This window comes from Ovis canadensis, chromosome 4 (assembly GCF_042477335.2).
Source record: "Ovis canadensis isolate MfBH-ARS-UI-01 breed Bighorn chromosome 4, ARS-UI_OviCan_v2, whole genome shotgun sequence".
Lineage (NCBI taxonomy): Eukaryota > Metazoa > Chordata > Mammalia > Artiodactyla > Bovidae > Ovis > Ovis canadensis.
This window is the reverse complement of record NC_091248.1, coordinates 62,946,740-62,955,376: the sequence shown is the minus strand read 5'-3', so window position 1 is coordinate 62,955,376 and position 8,637 is coordinate 62,946,740.

Genomic DNA, 8,637 nt, shown 5'->3' with positions numbered 1-8,637 from the left:
GACTGAACTGACTGACTGAACAACAGAAAGAAAAACCTTTGATCCATGGAATAAGATTTTAGCAACTATAGCACACAAACAAATTGTAATTAAGGAATGATTCTTTTGTAATCAGCACAAAACCTAAGTCTGTGGTGTCTGTATGATCCACTGTTAGTTTATTAAAAACTGAAAACACTGAGAAACTTTTCTTTTTCCAGTTTGGTCAGTAGCCTGAGTTCTCTGAAGCCCTGGTCACCAGGATAGTTCCAAAATGACTGCCACAGCTACAAAAAATGATAAATGATTCTACTGTTACCATTTTTTTAAGTTTTATGTTAGCCCTTGTCATGGAATTCAAATTGTGCCAGCCATATTTTATTAGTCCATCCCATGGGATTTTTATTGTTATTTTGAACAAGGTCTATTTTTGTTTAATTCTATGGGAACCACACATAGTTTGTACATTTGCCAGAAATTTATTTTCCAATGACTATTACTCAACTCTTAAATAAGTACATTCTGCATTTTTATGCTGGGACAAAGTAGGATGAGTTCTATTAGGAACACCATTTAAAATTATACAAAGTAGCTCGGGCTTTTTTGTTACTCTAATATCCTGGCAAATAGAAGTGAGTTTGAGTTTTGTTTACTGTCTTTCAAAGTGACCCATTTTAAACAAAACTGTCTTCTTTTTAAAAGTTAAGAACTGATCTGGTGGTAACTTACTGCTAACAACAGTAAGGCTTATTTGTTGATTTACATAACAGCATTGATTTGCATAGCTGCTCGCTGTGTTTACTCATGCCTGGAGACAAACATTATGTTAACTATAATAAGCAGATAATCAATATCACATGTTCAGTTTACAACAGTAAAAATGGAAACATTTTCTTATGTGACTTTTGATGGGTGGTATATATGGAAATACTGAGCTTCTTTCCAGGTAGGAAGGCCTTATGTTCTGCTGCACCGAATGTTAGAACACAGATATATTGACTGTCTTTTTAACCTGAGAAAAGAAGAATATTTTTACTTGTAACAAAGTTTAACTCCCAGGACTAGGAGAAGAAAAAGTGGCAATCTTATTACAAGACAATCTTATTGCAAGGGCAATCTTCAAGTGTCTCATATCCTGAGGGATCCCTTGATATTATATTCTATTCAAGGGAACAATAGAATCTTTGAGTAAAACTGTCTAAGCAAAATCTATAGGAAATGATGAATCTTGTACTAAAGCTTAAAAAAGTAATAAAATTACAAAGTTTCTACAGAGACAGTTTGCAGAACATTAAGAAGGAAATGGGATTTTTAGTAAATGTCATTTATTGTCTTGTCGAAAAAGAAAATACAATTTTCTTGGTTGATTTAGTTTGCTTTTTTTTTTTTTATTGTAGAGACATAAAACATGGAAGACTACATGGCTTAAACTGGTTATGAAAATAATTATTTGCCCAAATATCTAAGTTATGAAATAAAATTTCATGTTTCGTTGTATTTTGATTGTCATATGAACAGAGTTTTTAAAAACATGCTTCTTTATGTAAAGAAAATGATAAACAGTAAAGTTTAAATGTTCCATAATCTCATTGACTAGATAATTATGTTGATATTTAAAATACTTTTAAAGTAATATAAGTCTATGTTTTTAAAAAATTGAAGTTGTACTGAGAGGTATAAATGAAAAACAGGTGTGTTCCTTCCCTCTGACACCCCTCCCAAATCACCAGCCTATTTTCCCAAAGGGGCAATTGTTAACAACAGCATGTTTATCCTTCCAGAAAAGAGAATATATTCTCAGACACCTATATATATGTGTGTGTGTGTATGTGTGTTTGTAATTACATTTTTTCATTTCATTATATATATTTAAAATAATACACTTGCAGGTCTTCTCATATCAGCACACACAGAGCTATCACCTTGTTTTTAACAGTTGTATACTGGTTCACTGGGCCTCACTGGTGGCTCAGTGGTAGAGAATCTGCCTGCCAATGCAGGAGACCTGGGTTAGATCCTTGGGTCAGGAAGATGCCTTAGAGAAGGAAATGGAAACCCACTCCTGTATTCTTGCCTGGGAAATCCCATGTATGGAGGACCCTGACAGGCTACAGTCCATGGGGTCACAAAAGAGTCAGACACGATTTAGCAACCATACAGCAACAGCAATAATAGTTCATTATATAGTATACTGTAAGTATTTAACCGGTCCCCAACTGATGAATGATTAAGTTGTTTTTATTTTTACAAATGTATCTGTAAAGACTTGGCAGTTGATAGAGATTGTTTAATCTATTGAACTGATTTTCTCTCGCACCGATATTTGACAGTTACTATTTCTTTAGCATGGGTATTACCAAACTTTTAGATTTTTCTCTCAAGAGAAATTCGATTTATAGTATTTCATTTTTATTCTTTTTTAAATGGACATTTTACTTAAAGAAAAATCAAAATGTACTTGCCTTTGGAGTAAGTGATGTCTTAGCTCAGTGATATGTGGACCAATTCAATGACGTAGAGACTATTTTAATTCTGTAAGACTGGACCGGCAGATCTGGCTAAAACCAAGTAGATCAATGAATTTTAGGAAACTTTTTAAAGAGAAGATTAAACTGACAACTCATCTGTTTAAAAGATAATGTGTAGCTGTGGGGAGGGGAGAATGGGAAATTGTTGTTTAATGAGTAAGAATTTTAGTTTTGCAAGATACAAAGAATTCTTGAGTTTTGTTGTTCAGTGTGAATGTACTTAACACTATTGATCTGTACACATAAAAGTGGCTTAGATAGAGCATTTTATATGTATTTTACCACCATTTGAAAAAAGATAATGTGCAAAATTTCACATTTATACATAAAGATGGTTGTCTAAAGCCTAATTTCAAAAGTATAAGTGAAGAACCTTTACCAGAAATGCAGTCTAGTACCTTCAGGGGCCAATTAATATTATCATATAATCAGATAAGGTCCAGAATTCAAAAGTCCCTGGTAATGGACTTCAATTTAATCTAAGGCACAAATGGCTAATATCAGCAGAGTAATTGTCCTTCTTATATGCAGGAATTGTCTGCTGTACTTGATAACCCCCAGGACATCTCCCCAACTGGGAAGCACTTGTTTTCTGGGTTCTGAGAAAATATGTCTTCAAATAAACTTGTACTCATAATCTTCAACTCTAGTGACTAAATTTGGTACCTGGAGTTGAAGGCAATGCCAGACCACTGAGAATAGGAAGACCGCAGCAAGGACCAAGGGGCTCTGACATACACATAGTTAAAAAGCATTGTATCATCTTTTTCTTTATCATACCTCCCAGCCACTGTGTGAGGAAAATCAGAATGAAAGGGAGAGTAAAGTCTCCAGAAATGAGAAAATAATACCTTTGTTCACAATAACTTTGAGTCTCAGATCCTGTTTAAGAGAACAGACAAATCACTTATGAAAATAAAATGCATTTATGTTGGAAAGATGATACAATAAGGAATTATCTAGTTAAAGCGTTTACAAACTTAAACATATTTGTCAACTATTCAGTGGAAGTTGGACAATTGCTTGCTGGCATTTGTACATTATATTTTAGCACAGAGCGGAGGTTGGCAAACTTGGGTGTACATCACAATCATCTGAGGAACTTTTAATTTGGGTGTCTTGGAGTTAGCCCAGACCAGTTAATCAGAATCTCTGAGAAATGTCTCCAGGTAATTCCAACGTGCAACTAAGGCTGAGAACCACTGACAGAAATATTCTCCACTTCAGTGCATATAATCCTTGTGGGGCTTTCCCCTCCCTCAGCAGAAACTTGGTTTTGTAGGTTTGGGATTTTCCCAAGATTTGTATTTCTTACATGCATCTCAGGTAATGCTGATGCCTATGGCTCTGGTGCACACTTAGAGAAATACTACTATAGTGGCTGATATTCCTGATTTTTTCATCCTAATCACAAATCTCTTCTGCTTCCCAACAAACCCTGTTCCCCTGGACTTTGCTAATAGGGCTCTTTAACCAAGCTAATAATTTTTATTGCTTGGCCTCTGGAACTTGCTCAAGATCTTCGCATATGACTTACATGACTCTAAAATGGCCACATAATCCAATGAAGTCCTGACAAAGGTTAAACAGAGTGGGACAATTACATCATGGCCTCTCCATGTTATGATTTTGTTAATAACTCTTTGAGTCATACTTTAGAAAATGACAACACAATATTCAACACTATTACCAACATCAAAATGTATCATTAGTGTTGTTCTACTGAGTCATTATGAACCTGAGAATATCTTTAAGTAAACTTTTGCATAAATAACCCTCTGAAGTAAGCATTTGTATTTTTTCTTCTGAAGTTTTGTGTTTATTAAATTTTACCATGATTATGGTTTACTGCTGCTCAATGAATCACCTTAATGTCACTGGCAAAGGATGGACATATGTCTGTTTCATGACTCAAGTTGCAAGAATATGAAATATGAAATATTCTGATGCTCACAGCAGGTCCTATACATTCACACTTTCTACTCCCAACTTTACCATCAAGTTGGTGGAGTAGAAGGACCTGCGCTCATCTCCTCCTGTGAGAACACCAAAATCTCAACTGACTGTTGAATAGCCATTGACAGGGGGCTGTTGGAACCCACTGAAAAAAGATAAACCACATCCAAGGACAAAGGAGAAGCTGCAAAGATGGTAGGGGCAAAATCACGATAAAATCAAATCCTATATCCACCAGGTGGGTGACCCAGAAACTGGAGAACAATAATACCAAAGAAGTTCTTGCACTTTTGTGAAGGTTCTGTGCCCTGCATCAGTCTTCCCAACATGGGGGATCCAGCAAAAAGACTGGGAATCCCCAGGGAATCCGACTTGAAGGACAGTGGGATTTGATTAAGAACTTCCACAGGACTGGAGGAAACAGAGGGCACAAACAAAATCTTGTGCACATCAAGATCCAATAAAGAGAGCAGTGACCCCACAAGAGACTGAGATAGACTTGACTGTGAGTGTTTGAGGGTCTTTTGTGGAAGTGTGGGTCAGAAGTGGCCTGCTGCAGGGGCAGGGGCACTGGCAGCAGCAGTCCTGGGAGGCACGTATTGGCATATGTCCTTTTTGGAGTTCACCAATAGCCCTACCATAAAGCCTGTAGACTCCAGGACTGAGGTTACAAATAGCAAACAACAAACAGTGTGGGAGCATAGCCCCACACATCAGCAGATAGTTAGATTAAAGATTTACTGAGCATGGCCCTGCCCAACAAAGCAAGACTCAGTTCTTCCCAGAGCCAGTCCCTCATCAGAAATCTTGCTCAAGCCTCTTATCCTCATCCAGCAGAGTGTAGACAGAAGAATCAAGAATTGTAACCCTATAGCCTACAGAACAAAAATCTCAATTACAGAGATACAACCAAAATGACCACATGGATCACAGCATTGTGTAACTCAGTGAAGCTATGAGCCATGCCTTCCAGGGCCACCCAAGCCACGTGGGTCATAGCGGAGAGTTATGACAAAATGTGGTCCATTAGAAAAGGGAATGACAAACCACTTCAATATTCTTGCCTCAAGAACCCCATGAACATTATGAAAAGGCAAAAAGATATAATACTGGACTATGAGCCCCCCAGGTTGGTAGGTGTCCAATATGCTACTGGGGAAGAGTGGAGAAACAGCTCCAAAAAGAATGAAGAGGCTGGGCCAAAACAGAAATGATGTTCAGTTGTGTCTGGCAGTGAAAGAAAAGTCTGATCTGATGCTGTAAAAAATAATATTTCATAGGAGCTTGGAATGTCAGGCCCAGGAATCAAGATACATTGGATGTGGTCAAGCAGAAGACGGTAAGAGTGAACATCAGCATTTTAGGAATCAGTGAACTAAAATGGACGGGAATGGGCGAATTTAATTCAGATGACTATTTTATCTACTACTGTAGGCAAGAATCCCTTAGGAGAAATGGAGTAGCCCTCATAGTCAACAAAAGAGTCCAAAATGCAGTATGGGTGCAATCTCAAAAATGACAGAATGATCTCAGTTCATTTCCAAGGTAAACGATTCAACATCAGAGTAATCCAAGTCTATGCCCCAACAACTAATGCCAAAGAAGCTACAGTCCAGTGGTTCTATGAAGACCTATAAGACCTTCTAGAACTAACACCAAGAAAAAATGTACTTCTCATCATAGATTAGAATGCAAAAGTAAGAAGTCAAGAGATACCTGGAGTAACAGGCAAGTTTGGCCTTGGAGTACAAAATGAAGCAGGGCAAAGGCTAATAGTTTTTTGCCAAGAGAATGCACTGGTCATAGCAAACACCCCCTTTCAACGACACAAGAGAAGACTTTACACATGGACATCACCAGATGATCAATGGCAAAATCAGATTGATTATATTCTTTCCAGTCAAAGATGGAGAGGCTCTATACAGTTAGCAAAAACAAGATGTGGAGCTGACTGTGGCTCAGATCATGAACTCCATATTGCAAAATTCAGGCTTAAATTGAAGAAAGCAGGGAAAATCATTAGACCATTCAGGTATGGCCTAAATCAAATCCCTTATAATTATACAGTGGAGGTGATAATTGATCCAAGGGATTAGATCTGGTAGACAGAATGCCTGAAGAACTTTAAACAGAGGTTCATAACCTTGTATAGGAGGTGGTGACCAAAACCATTCTTAAGAAAAATGCAAAAAGGCAAAGTGGTTGTCTGAGGAGGCTTACAAATGGCTGAGAAAAGAGAAATGAAAAGCAAAGGAGAAAGGGAAAGATATACCCAACTAAATGAGGAGTTTCAAAGAATAGCAAGGAGAGATAAGAAAGTCTGTTTAAGGGAGCAATGCAAAGAAATGGAGGAAAACAATAGAATGGGAAAGACTAGAGATATCTTCAAGAAAATTTCATGGGACTATTTCACAGAAAAACAGAAAGGACTTAACAGAAGCAGAGGAGATTAAGAAGAGGTGGCAAGAAGACACAGACGAACTGTATGAAAAAGGTCTTAATGACCTGGTTAACCACATGGTGTGATCACTCACCTAAAGCCAGACATCCTGGAGTGTGAAGTCAAGTGGGCCTTAGAAAACATTACTACGAACAAGTTATCGAATTCCAGCTGAGCTGTTTAAAATCCTAAAAGATGTTGCTATTAAAGTGCTGCATTCAATATGCCAGCAAATTTGCAAAACTCAGCAGTGGCCATAAGACTGTAAAAGTCAGTTTTTATTCCAAACCCAAAGAAAGGCAATGCCAAAAAATGTTCAAACTACTATACAGTTGTGCTCATGCTAGCAAAGTAATGCTCACAATCCTTCAAACTAGGCTTCAGCAGTATGTGAACTGAGAATTTACAGGTATAAAAGCTGAATTTTAAAAAGGCAGAGGAACCAGAGATCAAATTGCCAACATCCATTGTGTCACAGAAGAAGCAAGAGAATTCCAAAACTAAAAATATACTCTGCTTCATTGACTATGCAAAAGCCTTTGACTGTGTGGATCACAACAAACTGTGGAAAACTCTTTAAAGAGATGGGAATACCAGACCTCTCTAATGAGAAACCTGTATGTAGGACAAGAAGCAACAGCTAGAACTGGTCATGGAACAATGGACTGGTTCAAATTGGGAAAGGAAGTACATCAAGGCTATATATTGTCACCCTGCTTGTTTAACTTCTTTGCAGAGTACACTATTTGAAATGCCAGGCTGGATGAATCACAATCTGGAATCAAGATGGCTGCCAGGAGGAATATCAACAACCTCAGATATGCAGATGATTCCATCTAATGGCAGAAAGCAAAGAGGAACTGAAGAGCCTCTTGATGAGGGTGCAAAAGCTGGGTTAAAACTCAGTATTCAAAAGACTTAGATCATAACATCTAGTTCCATCACTTCATGGCAAATAGACGGGAAAAAAGTGAAAGCAGTGACAGATTTTATCTTCTTGGGCTCCAAAATCACTGCAGATGGTGACTGCATCCATGAAATTAAAACATGCTTGCTCCTTGGAAGGAAAGCTATGACAAACCTAGACAGTGTATTAAAAAACAGAGACATCACTTTGCCAACAAAGGTCTCTATAGTCAAAGCTATGGATTTTCCAGTAGTCATGTTCAGATGTGAGAGTTGGGCCATAAAGAAGGCTGAGCACCAAAGAATTGCTGTTTTGGAATTGTGGTGCTGAAGAAGACTCTGAGAGTCCCTGGGACAGCAAGAAGGTCAAACCAGTCAATTGTAAAGGAAATCAACACTGAATACTCTCTGGAAGGACTGACGCTGAAGCTGAAGCTCCAATACTTTGGCCACCTGATGTGAAGTGCTCACTCATTGGAAAAGAACATGATGCTGGGAAAGATTGAGGGAAGGAGAAGAAGGGGGTGACAGAGGGTGAGCTGCATAGATAGCATCACTGACTCAATGGACATGAGTTTGAGCAAACACCAGGAGATAGTGAGGGACAGGGAAGCCTGGCATGCTGCAGTCCATGAGGTCACAAAGAGTTGGACCCAGCTGACGACTAGGCTACAACAACAGCATTTCCCCAGGCTCACCTAGAACTCTATATGCCTGTTTGAATAATCATACTGGAATGGAGTGGTCAGAGTTAGTTTAACACTGTGGAGTGAAAGAGAATGGGCTTTGGAAAGAGATGAACCTGGTTCAGACTCCCTGCTCCACTCC